This window comes from Nicotiana sylvestris, chromosome 7 (assembly GCF_000393655.2).
Source record: "Nicotiana sylvestris chromosome 7, ASM39365v2, whole genome shotgun sequence".
Taxonomy (NCBI): domain Eukaryota; kingdom Viridiplantae; phylum Streptophyta; class Magnoliopsida; order Solanales; family Solanaceae; genus Nicotiana; species Nicotiana sylvestris.
Window position 1 is genome coordinate 145,495,001 of NC_091063.1, and position 10,858 is coordinate 145,505,858.

At 35.9% G+C, this 10,858-nt stretch overlaps 1 long non-coding RNA gene across 1 annotated transcript; it reads left to right on the plus strand.

Moving 5' to 3' along the window:
- The first annotated feature begins 1,124 nt into the window (after positions 1-1,124).
- LOC104222462 (uncharacterized) lies at positions 1,125-10,556 on the plus strand. The gene is made up of 4 exons (XR_709935.2): positions 1,125-1,264; positions 1,486-1,589; positions 1,886-2,228; positions 10,411-10,556. It is a non-coding gene; the product is annotated as an uncharacterized lncRNA (long non-coding RNA).
- The last annotated feature ends 302 nt before the right edge of the window (positions 10,557-10,858 follow it).

A 10,858-nucleotide genomic window follows, 5' to 3' on the forward strand; every position in this document is an offset into this window, starting at 1 on the left:
GACATTGATGTGCATCAAATTAGTTCAAGTGAAAATCCAGCAGATTGTCTTTACCAACTTCAATTTTTGAGAATATGGTATACAAGATTGGAATGCGGAGACTCAAATATTTGAAATAAGGTTTTCTTGAGGGTGAGTAAAATGCGCACTGTACTCTTTTTCCCTTACTAAGGTTTTTCCCACAGGGTTTTCCTTATAAGTTTTTTAATGAGGCAGCCAACAATGCGTATTACTAAATATGATTACTCTTTTTCCTTCACTTAATTTTTTTTTCTACGGGGTTTTTTTCTAGTAAGGTTTTAATGAGGCACATTATCTTTTAATGAACATCCAAGGGGAGTGTTATAAATATATTATATTATGGATGTTCATTTAGTACTCCATTGTAAATAAGCTTCCTGAAGAAGCTTATCCATATGGGACTCCACCGTAAATATGTTTATCTATTTAAGTACTCTATTGGAAATAAGCTTCCTGAAGAAGCTTATCACTTCGGTACCCAGTTATGGATAAACATTACCTCCGGTAGAAGATTATCCATATCGGATATAATAAGCTTCTCCTTTCAGTACCCAGTTATGGATAAATATTACCCCTGGTAGAAGATTATCCATACCGGGTATAATAAGCTTATCCTTTCAGTACCCAGTTATGGATAAATATTACCCCCGGTAGAAGAATATCCATATCGGGTATAATAAGCTTATCCTTTCAGTATTCCGTTATGGTAAACATTGCTCTCAGTAAAAGATTATCCATATCTGGTATAGTAGCAACTTACACATCAGCTTCCTTTCTTCTATAAATAGAAGAGATTTCAGTTCATTATGTACGTCAGTTTGAATTCGAATAATATATCAGTTTCTCTCTATACTTGTTTTTACTTTATAGTCTTTATTTTATAACAATTTAGTTGTTTCTGTATCATAGAACTTTTACCCACAATAAATTTCTTGTTGGCTAATGTTTTAATTTTGTTGCCATAACTTTTTGGGTAATATAATAATTTTAAAATATAAATAAGTTGGCAACAATAAATTGTCAGTGTTGCCAAAAGTATTTTCTTGTTGGTAAAACACTTATTTTTCTCAATAATTTGTTTGACTTGTGGCAATATTTTTAGTTCTTTCTCAATTTTCAGAAAAAATAAAAGCGGCAAACTTTCCTCCCCTTTTCCCCCAAATCCCTCCCCCTTTTTATTTTCATTTTGGCTCTCACCTTCCCCAATCCATTCAACCCTTGGACTTGCGCTTTCAGCTATGAGGTTCAAATGAGCAGCTACTATTTCTTCCAATTCTATGGCTATGGCTTGAAATTGTAGCTCTCGGTTGTTTCTAGTTTAGGGTTTCAATTTCTTGAATGCTTCGATTTAGGTTTCATTGAAAAGTGGTGTAGGATAGTTATTCTGACTGCCGTGTTAGATTTAGAATCTAGAGCACCTAGACATTTGTTCTGAAATACTGATGGGTTGCTTTCCTTTTGCAGATATATGTCCCAACTAATCCTCGTGGTGCAGAATTATTGCCACCAGGGATTGTGGTTTCGGAATCAGATTTTTATTTAGGAAGGTGTGGGGTGAATAAAGTGAGGTATGAAGCAAATATCTCTAATGAAGTTGTTTAATCCTGATTTAACAAAAAAAGATAAGAGTGTGGTAATTGTATAGATTAAATTACCTATAACTGTCTCTTGTTAAAAGAAAGAGTGAAAGACACTCTGCAATTTTCTTGCCCTTCGTGAGCTATTCTACTATCATATCATTGTAGCACGAACTTCATACTAGATACTTTAATGTTGCTAATGGTGCTTCAGGATCAATTTTAGTTTCTTATTTGTGCTCTTTAAAAAAAGAATCTAGGACATCAAATAAACTATTTTCTTGCAGGTTCTAAATAAAGATAGTGAGGTTCATCCACATCAGTACTTATATCTCCATTCCAGTTCTAATCATTAGTCTCATGTCTTATTCGGTTGGTATTTCTGTTTTACTTTTTTCTTTTGTGAATATTATGTCCTTTCTATTGATAGATAGATTCACAAGCAGATCGTGACTATAATTTTATATTTTTGGTATATTTATGCTTTTTGAAATTGGGATAGATGTAGTTTTTTGGCATTTGCTTTGGCTCTCTTTTTTGGGTTGTAATGTTCCTAACGAATAGGCTGTTTCTGGCTTTGCGGATGCAAGTCTCTCTTTGGCTGTGTTACTTTGATTCCCACATCTCATTGTAAGTTAGTTTCTTCTTTGTCTATATTCGTTTCTTTAGCATATATGTATTAAAACTGACTTAATGCATTTCAATGCACTGATTCTATCCCCATTAGTAATGGAAGTTTGGAATGGAAATAGTTACATTTAGTGATCTGAGTATTACTATCTTGTATTCATCTTGAGGAAGATGTTATATCTGTATCTCTGGTTTCAATGGACACTTCATATTCCAAAGGACTGAATATTTTGCGAGATTAGGTGTTATATGTTCTCTTAGAAAATTCGGTGAAATTTTATAATTACTGTGATTTCAATTTGGAGCTTAGGAGGATTAGTTGCCTTGGTAAAACTAAAACCATAGTGACCTTTCTGTTCCTTAGTTTTATTGATAAATTTTAGTGTCTTGCACTAAAGAATTTTGAAGTTTAAGAAGTAAATTCTTTTTTAGAGAAAGGCAATTGTATTATAAAGCTAGCACTTAGGAAGTGATGTAGTAATTTTTTTTGGTTAAAGTACTGTAGTAATTACAAGTGAGTATAACACCAGAAGAAAAACTCTTTCCAATATTACAGGAATTTCAAGAAATAAATCTTTGTGTCGTGTATCTATAATGCCTTATTTGTACTACCGATTATCATTCATTCACTACTTTTTTATATGCTACTAGTGTTCGTCAGTAGTTCCACTTGTATATTTGTGTGGAGAAAGAGAGGTAGTTCTCTGCTTTAATAGAAGCCTTTATTGTTTAATGTGTGGTATAGATTTAAACACACGGAAAGAAATAGTCACAAGTTAACCAATAAGAAATGAAACCTTTGATATGCAAATAGGAAGCGGTACCAAATGCAACATGTCATAGTATATGTTTCCTTGACCCATGGTCCAATATTGCTTGCAGCCTATAATTATAATTGTCGCATGACTGTTGTACATGTTTTTGGTAGAGCTGGACCTGCTATGTAATTCCAAACACATAACCAGTTGAGTTTATTCACTTTTGAAAAACTAACTCTGTTCAATCTACAACTTCTTCTTTTTTGTGCTATATTCTATATCATGGACATTGCCTATATAGGTAGTAATGCTGAATTCTTTCTGAGTATACTACTCCAAGTCTCCTTCCTATTTCACCAAGCTAGTTGAGGATTCTTGATTTTGTCAATGAATTAGAAAAACTATGGAGGAGATTGAAATTGATGGAACTAGTGTTATAGAGTGAATTGTATCTTTTGTTTCCTCTACTCTGTTTTATGGCCTTCACATTTTTGCTACTATTTATATTTGTTAATCTTATAGTGCTATATTTTGGAAGAAGAGGATGAGGCAAGTCTTACAAGTCATTCTAAGTAACTTTATCTGATAAATTTGCAAATTATATTCAGTTTTCTTTTAATTGAGTGTTTCTATACAGCAGCAATTCTGTAATATGTCAAATTTTCAGTGACGAAGTAGTTGATGTGATCGTTACTGTGTTAAAAGAAAAATCAGAAAACTGTTAGAAAAATAAAGAAATGTATAAAATAGTAAAGAATCAGAAATATTCCGAGTCCACAATTTTCTTGTGCGTCCTTAAGGAATTTTAACCCCCTTACACGTTGTCAAGGTAATGGATTAAATCCTCCCAGGATAAAATGGAATAAACCTTCCTGCAACAGTGACAATACAAACTGCAGGATACCAACGAACTCAAAGAACGGAGCAAAATCACACTTACAAATTTGAGAGAGAGAGACTGCGAATTAGGATGCAGTATATTCTGAAAGAAAGAAGTTCTAGAGTGTTTTTCGTATCTGGAAGATGCAGCCTTGCCTTAGAATTTATAGGCAAATATCAGAAGAGGTGTCTGGAAAGGTGCCTTTTCAGAAAATACGCGGCCTGCCGCGGTTCTACCGCGATCGCGGCTGAACCGCGGCCAGCGAGGCCCTCTGAACTTTCAGTAGTGTTCTGGCGTATTTTCAGCAGTGATTTGACATTTAATTAATTATTAAATAATTAAATAAATTTTGTCCAAAAAATAATCTTATCGATCGATTATTTGACAAATCCAAATCCAAATCCAAAGCCAAAGCCAAAGTCAAAGCCGAGCCGAGAGAGCGACGACAACGGTGCGAGGGTTCATTCTCTTCAACTCCTTTTAAGAGCTTTAAGAAGTGAATCTATATATAAGCACATAAATGTGATTGTCCCTCACCAATGAGGGACAAAGTGCAAGACAAAAGTTCACTTCTTCAAATTTTCATTTTCCCTCCATTTTCAATTCACACTTCTTCTACTTTAAAGCCCAATGACTTAAAGTTCAACAATCCCCCACATAAATGGGAATGGCTGTATCAAGAAAGATCATAGATGAAAGCTATGTGATTTTGCAAGTAAGGATTAATTGCATCTGGATAAGTAGGTTTCCCTTTTGAACTTTTCGTAGTGAACATATGTCGGATATACTCGGTCAATCGGTAGATTTGATATCTTTGAACCGTCGAACTTTAGTGTATACCTAGACAGCCATATGTCACACAACTAACCCTTAACCGTTTTTTGGTTCTCATTGTTGTGTTCGTTTTAGCCATGAACACCGCCTGATTTCATAAGTGCGTAGAGAATTGGCCTTACAGAATTCTCATTGAAGCGGCTTCCACTTCACACTTACATAGGTGAGTCCTAAACGTGTAATCCTTTAGATTGACACTATTTGATAAATACCTCATCAAACTTAGGTAATCATTAAAGAAAGTGTAAAGTTTTATCCTTGTTACTGAACATTGTCTTCATCACGAGAATGGACCAAAGTTTTTTTTTTTTGACAATGTTGAACTGGTCAATCATAACTTTGTTTGAGCTCCTTAAACCTAGATCTCGGAACAACCAAAATTCTAGGTAGAGTTACCGCCATGTTGACTTGTCCTCGGCCATAGTCTTATTCCCTTAGATGACTTCTCAACTCCCTCTCTAGTTAAGCCTTTTGTAAGTGGATCCGCAACATTATCCTTTGATCTTACATAATCAATAGTGATAATTCCACTAGAAAGTAGTTGTCTAATGGTATTATGTCTTCGTCGTATATGATGAGACTTTCCGTTATACATAACGCTCCCTGCCCGTCCTATTGCAGCCTCACTATCGCAATGTATGCAAATAGGAGCCAAAGGTTTTGGCCAGAACGGAATGTCTTCTAAAAAATTCCGAAGCCATTCAGCTTCTTCACCGGCTTTATCCAATGCTATAAACTCTGATTCCATTGTAGAGCGAGCGATACATGTCTGTTTGGAAGACTTCCAAGATACTGCTCCTCCACCAACAGTAAACACATATCCACTTGTGGACTTTGTTTCTGATGAGCCGGTTATCCAATTAGCATCACTATATCCTTCAATAACCGCAGGATATTTATTGTAGTGCAAAGCGTAGTCTTGGGTATACTCCAAATATCCCAGAACTCGTTTCATAGCCACCCAGTGATGCTTGTTGGGATTACTTGTGAATCGACTAAGTTTACTTATTGCACAAGCTATATCGGGTCGTGTACAGTTCATGATGTACATTAGACTTCCCAACACACGAGCATACTCCAATTGAGACGTACTTTCGCCTTTATTCTTCATAAGATGATGGTTTAAGTCAATTGGAGTCCTTGCACTTCTAAATTCCAAGTGTTTGAATTTTTCAAGTACCATTTTCACGTAATGTGATTGAGACAAAGCTAGACCTTGAGGAGTCCTCTGGATTTTAATTCCTAGAATTACATCGGCAACTCCTAAGTCTTTCATATCAAACTTACTAGCAAGCATACGCTTAGTAGCTTGAATGTCGGCAATGTCTTTGCTCATTATTAGCATATCATCAACATATAAGCAAACAATGACTATATGATTTGGAACGTTCTTAATGTAAACATATTTATCACATTCATTAATCTTAAAACCATTTGACAACATTGTTTGGTCAAATTTCGCATGCCATTGCTTGGGTGCTTGTTTTAGTCCATAAAGGGACTTGACAAGTCTACACACCTTCTTTTCTTTTCCCGGAACCACAAACCCTCTCAGGTTGGTTCATGTAAATTTCTTCCTCAAGATCACCATTTAAGAATGCTGTTTTTACATCCATTTGATGGATTTGAAGACCATACAAGGCGGCTAACGCTATTAGCATCCGAATGGATGTAATTCTTGTTACCGGCGAGTATGTGTCAAAATAGTCAAGACCTTCTCGTTGTCTAAATCCTTTGACAACAAGTCTTGCCTTGTATTTGTCAATAGTACCATCGTCCTTCATTTTCTTCTTGAAAATCCATTTAGAACCCAACGTTTTGTTACCTGGAGGAAGATCAACCAATTCCCAGGTATGGTTGCTCAATATGGATTCTATTTCACTATTGACAGCTTCTTTCCAATATTGTGCTTCTGAGGAAGACATTGCTTCCTTGAAGGTACGAGGCTCATTTTCTAACAGAAAAGTCAGAAAATCTGGACCGAATGAAGTAGATATCCTTTGACGTTTACTTCTTCTTGGATTTTCTTCATTAGGCATACCATCTGTTATTTCCTCCCGAGGTCGTTTTGACTTTTGGCAGGTCACTTCACTTTCCTTTTTATACGGATAAATAGTTTCAAAGAATTCAGCATTATCTGATTCTATTATCGTATTAATGTGAATCTCAGGATTTTCTGATTTATGAACCAGAAAACGATATGCCTTGCTATTGGTTACATATCCAATAAACACACAATCAACCGTTTTTGGACCTATCTTAACCCTTTTAGGTTTAGGAACTTGTACCTTAGCTAAACACCCCCACACTTTGAAGTATTTCAAGCTAGGCTTCCTTCCTTTCCACTTTTCATAAGGAATGGACTGTGTTTTACTATGAGGTACACGATTGATTATCCGGTTAGCTGTAAGTATAGCTTCCCCCCACAAGTTCGGTGGTAAGCCAGAACTTATTAGCAATGCATTCATCATCTCCTTCAATGTTCGATTCTTCCTCTCCGCAATTCCATTAGATTGTGGAGAGTAAGGGGCAGTTGTTTGGTGAATAATGCCATTTTCCAAACAAATTTCTTCAAAAGGAGATTCATATTCGCCACCCCTATCACTTCTTATCATTTTGATCTTTTTGTTTAGTTGCGTTTCAACTTCACTCTTGTATTGCTTGAAAGCATCAATTGCCTCATCTTTACTATTAAGTAAATAAACATAGCAGTATCTCGTGCTATCGTCAATAAAAGTAATAAAATACTTTTTCCCACCGCGAGATGGTGTTGACTTCATGTCGCAAATATCTGTGTGAATTAAGTCTAAAGGACTTGAATTCCTTTCAACGGACTTATAAGGATGCTTAGCATACTTTGATTCCACACATATTTGACATTTGGAATTAATGCAATCAAATTTTGGCAATACTTCTAGATTTATCATCTTCCGCAATGTTTTGAAGTTTACGTGACCTAAACGCGAATGCCATAAAGTGTTTGACTCAAGTAAGTAAGAAGAAACATTCACTTTATTGATAGGAACTGCTATTACATTTAGCTTAAAAAGGCCCTCATTTAGGTAACCTTTTCCTACATATACATCGTTCTTACTAAGTACAACACTATTAGAAACAAAAATACATTTGAATCCATTCTTGACAAGAAGTGAGGTAGACATAAGATTCTTGCGAATTTCTGGAACATGGAGGACTTGATTTAGAGTCACTATTTTTCCCGACGTCATCTTTAACGCAATCTTGCCAACTCCTTCAATTTTGGCCGTAGATGAATTTCCCATGAAGATTGTCTTGTCGGGTCCTGCGGGGGCATAAGAAGAAAATAACTCCTTGTTAGCACAAGCATGGCGGGTGGCTCTAGAATCTATCCACCATTCTTTTGGATTTCCTACCAAATTGCATTCAGACAACATGGCACATAAGTCCTCCATTTCATTTTCAACCATGTTAGCTTGATTTTTTTTCTTCTTATCATTCTTGGGCGCACGACAATCCACGGCCTTATGCCCAGATCTTCCACAGTTGTGGCAATTACCCTTGAACTTTTTCTTGCTTGGGTAATTCTTTGGTCCGGAAGCCTTCTTCCTCTTCTTATTTTGTGGCGCCTCCTCAACAACGTTTGCCCCCATTATTGTCGAGTTTCCACGTGACTTCTTTTCAGCATTTTTGTTGTCTTCTTCTATCCTCAGACGAACAATCAAGTCTTCTAGTGTCATCTCCTTCCGCTTGTGTTTAAGATAGTTCTTAAAATCCTTCCACAACGGAGGTAACTTTTCAATGAAAGCAGCGACTTGAAAGGCCTCATTTATGACCATACCTTCAATAACGAATTCATAATTAATAATAAGATAAATCTTATTAATAAGATTATTGATTCGGGTCATACCTTCAGCAAGGAGGTCATGCACAATGACTTGTAATTCTTGGAATTGAGTTATGACGGACCTAGTGTCAATCATCTTGAAATCCAAAAACCTTGCAACCACGAACTTCTTAAGTCCGGCATCCTCAGTCTTGTACTTCTTCTCAAGTGCATTCCATAACGCTTTTGAAGTTTCCATGACACTATAGACATTGTACAAGCCATCTTCCAAACAACTCAATATGTAGTTTTTGCACAAGAAATCAGAATGTTTCCATGCTTCAGTTACAACAAGTCGTTCATCATCCGGAGTATTTTCAGCAATTACCGGAGGATCCTCCTTGATGAAACGTTGCAAACTCAACGTAGTAAGATAGAAGAGCATCTTCATTTGCCAACGTTTGAAGTCAATACCGGAAAACTTTCCGGGTTTTTCTGCCGGTGCCATAGCTTGAGCAGGAGTAGAACGGCTTGTAACAGCAGCAACCGTTCCCCCAACACTTCCATTAGTTTGGTTTTCATTCGTCATATTTCTGTAAAGTTGAAAACAATACAGAACTTGTTAATCAGTGAAGTTTTTGATATCTTCAAACTGAATACCAAACCAACCATACAACACGTAACAATGGTGAAGTTTTTATATACTTCAAACCCGTACGTTTATTATTCCGGCAAAGTTTTTATGTACTTTAAACCGGACAGAAACAATTATAGGAGTAGAAAGCAACAAGGCTTTAGTCTCCAACAAAGTATAAAGAAAACAGTTTAATAATCAACACACAAACGTTAGTAAATTAAAATTCCTTAAGCTTGTGATCGTTACTGTGTTAAAACAAAATCAGAAAACTGTTAGAAGAATAAAGAAATGTATAAAATAGTAAAGAATCAGAAATATTTCGAGTCCACAATTTTCTTGTGCGTCCTTAAGGAATTTTAACCCCCTCACACGTTGCCAAGGTAATGGATTAAACCCTCCCAGGATAAAACGAAATAAACCTTCCTGCAACAGTGGCAATACAAACTGCAGGATACCAACGAACTCAAAGAACGGAGAAAAATCACACTTACGAATTTGAGAGAGAGAGACTGCGAATTAGGATGCAGTATATTCTGAAAGAAAGAAGTTCTAGAGTATTTTTCGTATCTGGAAGATGCAGCCTTGCCTCAGAATTTATAGGCAAATATTAGAAGAGGTGTCTGGAAAGGTGCCTTTTCAGAAAATACGCGGCCTGCCGCAGTTCTACCGCGATCGCGGCCGAACCGCGGCCAGAGAGCCTCTCTGAATCTGACTGCCGCGATTCTACCGCGGTCGCGGCAGAACCGCGACCAGCGAAGCCCTCTGAACTTTCAGCAGTGTTCTGGCGTATTTTCAGAAGTGATTTGGCATTTAATTAATTATTAAATAATTAAATAAATTTTGTCCAAAAAATAATCTTATCGATCGATCATTTGACAAATCCAAATCCAAAGCCAAAGCCAAAGCCGAAGCCGAGCCGAGAGAGAGATGACGACGGCGCGAGGGTTCATTCTCTTCAACTCCTTTTAAGAGCTTTAAGAAGTGAATCTATATATAAGCACATAAATGTGATTGTCTCTCACCAATGAGGGACAAAGTGCAAGACAAAAGTTCACTTCTTCAAATTTTCATTTTCCCTCCATTTTATTTCCCTCCATTTTCAATTCACACTTCTTCTACTTTAAAGCCCAATGGCTTAAAGTTCAACAGTTGCAATGTTTAGTAAGTGGACAATAGGCATATGTTATTCCCTTTTGTTCTTTGTTAATTGTAGTTTTGTACTTTACAACTTTCTTTTATCCAAATGTAATTATATTTATCTTCTTTTGTAGGATGGACATACATAAATCATCATTGCTGGACATATGGTTCATGAGGTGCAACAAGTTGCTGGAAGAAGATATATTTTTAGAGTTAATAAGATTAGAATTTAATGATTTTGGTATATGATGCTTTTGTTAATTTTTGTAAGTAAAAGCACACATTTTAGGAGATTTAGTTTTTTGGAAAGTGAGTAAATACTTGTATATAAATTTTATGTATTTATGTTTATATATATAATAATTATTTTATATGTACATTGGTGATATTATTATTGGCAAAAGGTAATTCATAAACACAATAGCAATTGTTGCTGAAAGCCTTGATAAAAGATCAATAACTGGGATGACCCAAAAGGTCATCACTTGTTTTAGAAATAAATTCTACGTTCCGAGGCCTTAAAGATCTCTTTCATCATTACCTTGATTTGTGTGCGTAGTTCGGGAGCGTAGCCGGAAA